An 8464-nucleotide genomic window follows, 5' to 3' on the forward strand; every position below is an offset into this window, starting at 1 on the left:
TTCCACTGAAGTCCAAAGAAGGATGATAATGAGGAGGGCAGATGGACAGCACATGGTCATCATACAACAGGCGGAAAATCATTCTTGCTCGCCATATATGACACCAAGAACGCAGTTATGCAGTTAATTGGCTCCAGACCAACTCGGAATACTTTAAATAAAACAAATTAAACAATGAGGGTGCTGGCATAAGTCCGGTCATAAGCACATTGTTCTGCTCCAAATACCATAATTCATTCATTCATTCATTTTCTATCGCTTTTCCTCACAAAAGGGGGGGTGCTGGAGCCTATCCCAGCTGTCTTCGGGCGAGAGGCGGGGTACACCCTGGACTGGTGGCCAGCCAATCACAGGGCACATATAGACAAACAACCATTCACACTCACATTCATACCTATGGACAATTTGGAGTCGCCAATTAACCTAGCATGTTTTTGGAATGTGGGAGGAAACCGGAGTACCCGGAGAAAACCCACGCATGCACGGGGAGAACATGCAAACTCCACACAGAGATGGCCGAGGGTGGAATTGCCGCCCCAAATACTATAATAATACTACTAATACTAACACTAACACTTCCAAAAAAACCCAATATTTACATCATAGGTCCATACTTGTGAATCATCTAAACATCATGCGTATGTGAGCGTGGAATGTATGCATGTGCTGCTGTTCAATTTAATTTATGAAAAACAGACATAAATATATTCTTCCTGCCCTCCACAGTTTATTACCATGAAAACAAATTGAAAGAGCTTGAAGAAAAACAGCTCCTGCAGGCACCTGCAGGGCCACCACCCTGGAAGTTCCACCATCACGTACTCAATATTGCTTTCAGGACGTTCAGTGCAATGCGATGCGATGCTACTATTTACAATCGCATTACAGGTGGAGTAATTACAGGTGTCAGTATTTGTAGTGAGAGTAGGGAACAGGTGGAGGAGATGCTAGAAGAGCGGATGTTTGCCCTGGAAAGGAGAGGAATGAAGATTAGCTGCAGCAAGACGGAACATATGTGTGTAAATGTGAGGGACCCAAGTGGAAGAGTGAGGTTACAGGGAGAAGAGATACAGAAGGTGGAGAAATTAACGTACTTGGGGTCGACAGTCCAGAACAATGGAGATTGTAAAAAGGAAGTGAACGTGTGCAGGCAGGATGGGACGGGTGGAGAAAAGTGTCAGGCGTGATGTGTGATAGAAGAGTTTCAGCTAAAATGAAAGGAAAGGTATACAAAACTGTGGTGAGACCAGCCATGTTGTTTGGTCTAGAGACGGTGCCACTGAGGAAAAGACAGGAAGCAGAACTGGAGGTAGCAGAGATGAGGATGCTGAGGTTCTGATTGGGAGTGACCAGGATGGATAGGATCAGGAATGAGTACATGAGAGGGACATTACATGTTAGATGTTAGGAGATAAAGTCAGAGAGGCCAGACTGAGATAGTTGGGACATGTCCAGAGGAGAGATAGTGACTATATTGGTAGAAGGATGTTGCCAGGTAGGAGGCGTAGAGGAAGACCAAAAAGGAGGTTTATGGATGTATTGAAGGAAGTGTTGGTGTGCGGAAGACAGGGGTTGGATGGAGGAGATTGATTTGCTGTGGCGACCCCTGAAGGGAAAAGCCCAACAAGAAAGAAGAAGAAGAAGGGTATTACAAGAAACTCGACAGATGGATGCTTTTAATTTGTTCATTATTAAAATGATACAATATCCCATTAGTGTAGTTATATGCTTTAACACACAAAGGAATAAAATCATATTACAATAAAAAAAAAGCTATTATTTTACAAGAACTTGTAATATTCCAAGCAAAAACATACAAAACTGAGTCCAGCCGTCCCATTTTTATTATATCTTCTCCAAGTATATCAAAGTTTAATTTCTATAGGGTATGTTTTTGTGGCTTTTGGTTCATTATCTTTAATGATTCCAAATAAGTCTAAAAAACAATAGCTCAATTTTTTAATGTACCAGGAAAAAATAACTTCAGGTATGATGTCGTTTTTCCAAACTCATAATTAGTTTTTTGACGTTGCTGTAAATGCAAGTAGAGTAAAAATTTGTGGTGGTTTAGAAACACCTATTTTGCTTTCATACGTGGTTGAATAAAGATGATTTACACATCATCATCATTTCTCTCTCTCTCTTGCTCTCTCTCACACACACCCAGGTCACCAAAGTCACACATGCTGAGATATGAAGCTGCAAATCAGGAGGACCAAAATAGAACTCCGTCATGAGAGATGAATATATGTGTGTGGGGTCATAGAGCTCTTTTTCAGATGCTTAGATGCAGCGCAGGGAGACAAAATCAATCAACTGTTTGATCACAATTATTATTTTCCACTTAGGGACACATGGAGCTAAAAAAAAAAAAAAAAAAACCCAAAACAGCTCTTTCTCCAAAAAATGCCTCCTGCTGGCACCGTTCTCCTTTGTTGGCGAGTTCACTGAGTGGTGAATTGGAGTGTTTCATGAGTGGATGCCGTCACTCAAGATTAGCGCACGAGACAACAAAAACAGCCTAAAAATTCCTGCTCTAATGACACACAAAAGGTATCAGTATCAGACTTGTGGTTTCTACTAATCCCAGCCTTAATGGACAATCTAGGATCACTTCCTGTAGGTGGCCATTTTGAGAGTGTGTGTTTGTGCTTCTATTAAATAGCAATATGCTTCCAGCCACCAACAGTGACCTGCCCAGTGGTTATTACAAGTTCTGTGTGTGTGTGTGTGTGTGTGTGTGTGTGTGTGTGCAAAAGCTGCTGACGGGTAATCAGCCGAGCCAAGGGGTCACACCGCGGTTCAATCACAAGGTTACACAAACACACACACACACACACACACACACACACAAAGTGTGGCGTGAAGTGTTACTTATCCAATGTGAACACCTTCAGATTATGTTGGTAAAGGTCTAAACTTACAGAGCAAAGGGCAAACACACACACACACACACGCAATTTGCATCATCATCATCAAATGATCTGGCAAGGTTAGCTATAATTATAGTCATATTTACCATGTACTGCTACGGGCAGGGTGGCACAGCGGTCTAGTGGTTAGCGCGCAGACCTCACAGCTAGGAGACCAGGGTTCAATTCCACCCTCGGCCATCTCTGTGTGGAGTTTGCATGTTCTCCCCGTGCATGCGTGGGTTTTCTCCGGGTACTCCGGTTTCCTCCCACATTCCAAAAACATGCTAGGTTAATTGGCGACTCCAAATTGTCCATAGGTATGAATGTGAGTGTGAATGGTTGTTTGTCTATATGTGCCCTGTGATTGGCTGGCAACCAGTCCAGGGTGTACCCCGCCTCTCGCCCAAAGACAGCTGGGATAGGTTCCAGCACCCCCCGCGACCCTCGTGAGGAAAAAGCGGTAGAAAATGAATGAATGAATGCTACGGGCAGCCGTTGAATCTTAACTAACCACAGTTCAACCAATCAAATCAGTGATCCCGCCCACTTTGATGCATTCATTTATTCCATTGGTTCTATTACTATGATAAATAAAATGCCATTAAATACATGAAAATATGAAGGCTGTCAGGTAACTCAGAATTAATCACAATTATTCACAGCTAGAAATAAGTTTTTTTCCTTAAGTAAGGATGTAAAACCTCTTTGTGGTAAACGATTGGATACACTTCTAGATACCAGTTAAGAGTTAAGATACCATTAAAAAACATTCATTTTCTACCGCTTATCCTCACAAGGGTCGCGGGGTGTGCTGGAGCCTATCCCAGCTGTCTTCGGGTGAGAGGCGGGGTACACCCTGGACTGGTAGCCAGTCCAGAAAGCCCTGAAAGAAGTTTGGGATGGCTCAAAATGCTCGTTTCAAAAGGTGTGGTAAAACGGTCACTTTGTGATGTCACAGAAGGGCGGACTTATATGGTTCGTAGTTAGGGAGCACTTTGGGTGTGTGACCAATCACAGCGGAGGGGCCGTGGGTGGAATAAATTAAAACAGACCGATTTGTCAGGAAGCACAAATCAAAGGAAATACAGCTGGAATAGGTGCAGATTCTGGAAAATATTGCTGTGCGGGTTATTGTGTGTAGCTGCTCTATAGGAGTCCACAACTCAATACAAAGGGTCATTCATTCATTTTCTACCGCTTATCCTCACGAGGGTCGCGGGGGTGCTGGAGCCTATCCCAGCTGTATTCAGGTGAGAGGCGGGGTACACCCTGGACTGGTTGCCAGCCAATCACAGGGCACATATAGACAAACAACCATTCACACTCACATTCATACCTATGGACAATTTGGAGTCGCCAATTAACCTAGCATGTTTTTGGAATGTGGGAGGAAACCGGAGTACCCGGAGAAAACCCACGCATGCACGGGGAGAATATGCAAACTCCACACAGAGATGGCCGAGGGTGGGATTGAACTCGGGTCTCCTAGCTGTGAGGTCTGTGCGCTGACCACTCGACCACTGTGCAGCCCCCCATCTTTGTTTTTCCAGATATTGCTTAAAGGACCTATTATGGTACTTTTTCCACCTTTTGTATTGAGTTGTGGGCTCCTATAGAGCAGTTACACACAATAACGTTTTTGATCTTCCAGGATCTACACCTATTCCAGCTGTATTTCCTTGGATTTGTGCATGTTTTTGGAATGTGGGAGGAAACCGGAGTACCTGGAGAAAACCCATGCATGCACGGGGAGAACATGCAAACTCCACACAGAGATGGCCGAGGGTGGAATTGAACTCAAGTTTCCTAGCAGTGAGGTCTCTGCGCTAACCACTCTACCACCGTGCAGCCCCATTGAAAAACAATATATTTTAAAAACAGAACAATGTGACTTACATATTGATGTATTATGAATTATACACAAGGAAACTTCAATGAAAGTATGTTACTATATGCAATACAAGAATATCTCCTTCAAATATTTTGAGCAAATAAATGTACATATAAATAAAATACAGAGAGGTGTGTAAATCTTCATGAATAATACCTAGTATCACTTCAATATGGAAGTACTTGTTGTCTGTTTAGATTGACCAAAACATGGCATCACACAAGAACGCGTGTCGTCCCAGTGTCATCCACGTCTTCCTCCTGAGCGACTGACTCTACGAGTGGATATTTTTAGACGGGGATTAACTTTTATTGGGTGAGATAAGACAGCGGTTGAAAGGGTGGCGGGGAGGCCGGATAAATAAGTAAATAGGACATGGTGCAAAAACAGGAGGCAACCGCGGCGATGTCGGGCTAGTGTGGCCTTGGGCACATTCACCGATGCGGTGGTGGAGATAGAGATGCCTTTCATCAGCTAATGTTCTCTCTCTCTCTCTCGGATAAGCCCATCGACATCTAGAACTGTCAGAACTCAAATATAAATGGGGGTAAGGCGGGGCAGGCAGTTTTGGAAATAATACTGGGCTCAATTCCACTGATTTCCTTGATTGATTCATTGTGAAAATGGTACAGGATCAATGCAAAAAAAACAAAGAGGGAAGCACGGGCCAATAAAAATATATCAAGATGCTAGCAGGTAGCATCCTGCCTATATAAATTTCTAAATATCCCTGTGGCATGTTTATGTTGTTGTGTGAGAATAGCTTGCACTGTGTGGAAATCAACAGAATTATGCTGCATCGGCAAACTCAAAAGCTCTCACTATGGGTATACCAAAGACAGGAAATATTATAATATCACCCAAATATTATGGGAAGATCATTGAAATAGCTGCTCATGTGGAGATCCATTCATACCTTCCTGAATCTACAATCTCCAGCCCCAGAAACCAAGTCTGGTTGGAGACCTGACCTGACCTGACTCCGTCTGGGCGATATATCAATATTTTAAAAATATATTTTAAATAATTTATTTGAAGCATAATATCAAAAACAAGCGTGCCATTCATATCGATATTGCAGCTCTGTATCTTCTGCGGCCTTTTTAGCGTTTAATAGTACCTTATTTATTACTTTCTTATTGTTTTTTGTGCCATACCGACCCCTTAAACAAGGGTGCTACATACATAGTAGCTTGCTGCTTTCTCCATTGTTTACACTCAGGAGCAGCTGTTAGCTTTGAGCACCCCTTCGCTACGTGGAGCAATCATAGATCCCCAAGGAGATATGAAGGAGGAGAGGCTGCATTGCGTGAGAGAACGGTGAAAAAAGACGGTATAAAGGTTGCTATACAAACCATGTTTACCGTCTGTTGTCATGGGGAACGTGCGATGGAAGCGCTAATGGCGCTAACCCGGCTGCAAAGATAGTACCGTGAGTGCAGGATTATTGCATTGAAGATTCAACATTACATTAACTTTTTCTATATTGATTTAAATATAATATATTATTTGATTTAAGCATCTCATGTTTTATAAGATTGTAAACTCACTTTGTGGATATATATTGTATATTGATATTTTACCTAAATATATCGGGATATGAGTTGTGGTCCATATCGCCCAGCCCTATTACTATAGTACTATTACTATTCTTATTGTATTTACAATGAGTTAATTTTTGCAGCCCATCAATCATGCATGTGTCATTCCTGTAGGAGATGCTGAGTCAGCTGAAGTCCGCAATCTGCTACACCACACAGCACTCCAACACCATTCTTAAAGATGCATTCCCATTATGGAGAAGTCAAATGCACCAAAATGAAATACCTTTTTGGACTTCCTGGAAGAACATCAATGACTAGTTACAGGAGATCGGGAAGACCTGTATGTTCAGTGAAGGTAGCTCTTAAAGCAGCTCTATCGTCATGGTAACTAGGCTAAGCTCATAGTCTGGCCAGGACGTTCAGTTTTAATAGTGCCATCTTCCCCATTTCATTTGAAACCCTTTAAGATTAGAATAGATCAATTGGAGGCTACCTATTTAGCTCACTAGCATGCCAAGCTTAAAGCCATTAGCGCTCTTGTATCCCTGTAGTGATCAATGGGGTATAAACATAGAATAATAAGAGTGCACAGCGGACTGGGTGTTACTATGGGGGTGTTATTTCATAGCAAGAAGACTCTAATAATGGTAAAATTAGTAATAAAGTTATTAAAATCTTCCTTTTATTAATATTGTAACCTACTTCGCGGAAATTCACTTATTACGGTAGGGTCTGTAGGCAATTAACCGTGATAAACGAGTGACAACTGTATTTTTAAGATGGATGTAAAGCCTCTTACATCATCTAAAACAGCAGCACCATTACAAGACAATTATTCCTGTGTTTCAATAACCCTTAGACTGCTCTATATTTAGACTTACTTGTGCAGGGTTTAATTATGTCACGTCGTACACAGCGACACACGCACACACACGTTATTAATTGCTGACATTGTCATTTATCCCTCTCCTCATTAAACAGGCGTGATTTATTGCCACATCAGCTCGCGAGGTAACAGGATTTGATCATGTTGTCCTTAGAAGCAGTGTGTGTGTGTTCTAAGTCCTTGATATATGACTAACATTAGGAGACAACATAGCAGATGGCCAAACACAGAAGACAATTATGACAATTACAGACTGACATGACTTTTTCACTGCGTTTTTTCTTGTTTACATGTTGTAACTCATCTGGGTACATTTTTTTATCCTCTTTTTAAGGACTGCTTGCATTGCGGCCTTGGTCGAGTTGCCTAAGACTTCTCCCAAGTTGCAGCAGTTGAAGCGTGGTGTTTATAACAGTGAAAAAATAATAGCACAGGTAACGTGGGTATGTTTTTAGCCTAATGTTCACCCTTTTTATGATTCAATACTAATGTTTAGGACTTTTTTTTTTGTCCCGTCCAGCCATTGGGGCAGATAGTATTGTTGATCTAAATGCCCTTACATGCTAAACAGATTTTTGCTCTGTGTCAGGAAAGGTGTTGGCTATTTCCCTGTACTATGACATTTTATTTGCCGTTACTTGATGTTTTTGTTATGTGCATTTGGAGTGACCGGACTGGAGCAAGAAGAAACACAGAAAAGAAGAAGAGAAACTGGGGTGGGGGGGTACAGTAGAGAGAGAGACAAAAACAGCAGCAACAAGAATTCCCAAAACAACAACAGTGACAAACAGAACAGTTAAATGTCAATGATGGCTAAGGGTCACAATGGAGATGATATCAGTGAAATGAAACAGTCCAACTTACCAGTAGCAATAGTAACAATGAAGACATGAACCCGTGATAGTAAACACAACTACAGCCATACAGTTACAGTAATTAAAATCTCACTGCTTGACATCATTATTACTGTAATAATAGCATACCAATAGCATATAGACATCAGGGATAAGGGATAACAAGGGTGCTACATACATAGCGTGCTGCTTTCTCCATTGTTTACACTCAGGAGCAGCTGTTAGCTTTGAGCACCCCTTCGCTACGTGGAGCGATCGTAGATGCCCACGGAGATATGGAGGAGGAGAGGCTGCATTGCGGGAGAGAACGGTGAAAAAAGACAGTATAAAGGTTGCTATATAAACCATGTTTACCGTCTGTTGTCATGGGTAAC

This window comes from Doryrhamphus excisus, chromosome 18 (genome assembly GCF_030265055.1).
Source record: "Doryrhamphus excisus isolate RoL2022-K1 chromosome 18, RoL_Dexc_1.0, whole genome shotgun sequence".
Classification (NCBI taxonomy): domain Eukaryota; kingdom Metazoa; phylum Chordata; class Actinopteri; order Syngnathiformes; family Syngnathidae; genus Doryrhamphus; species Doryrhamphus excisus.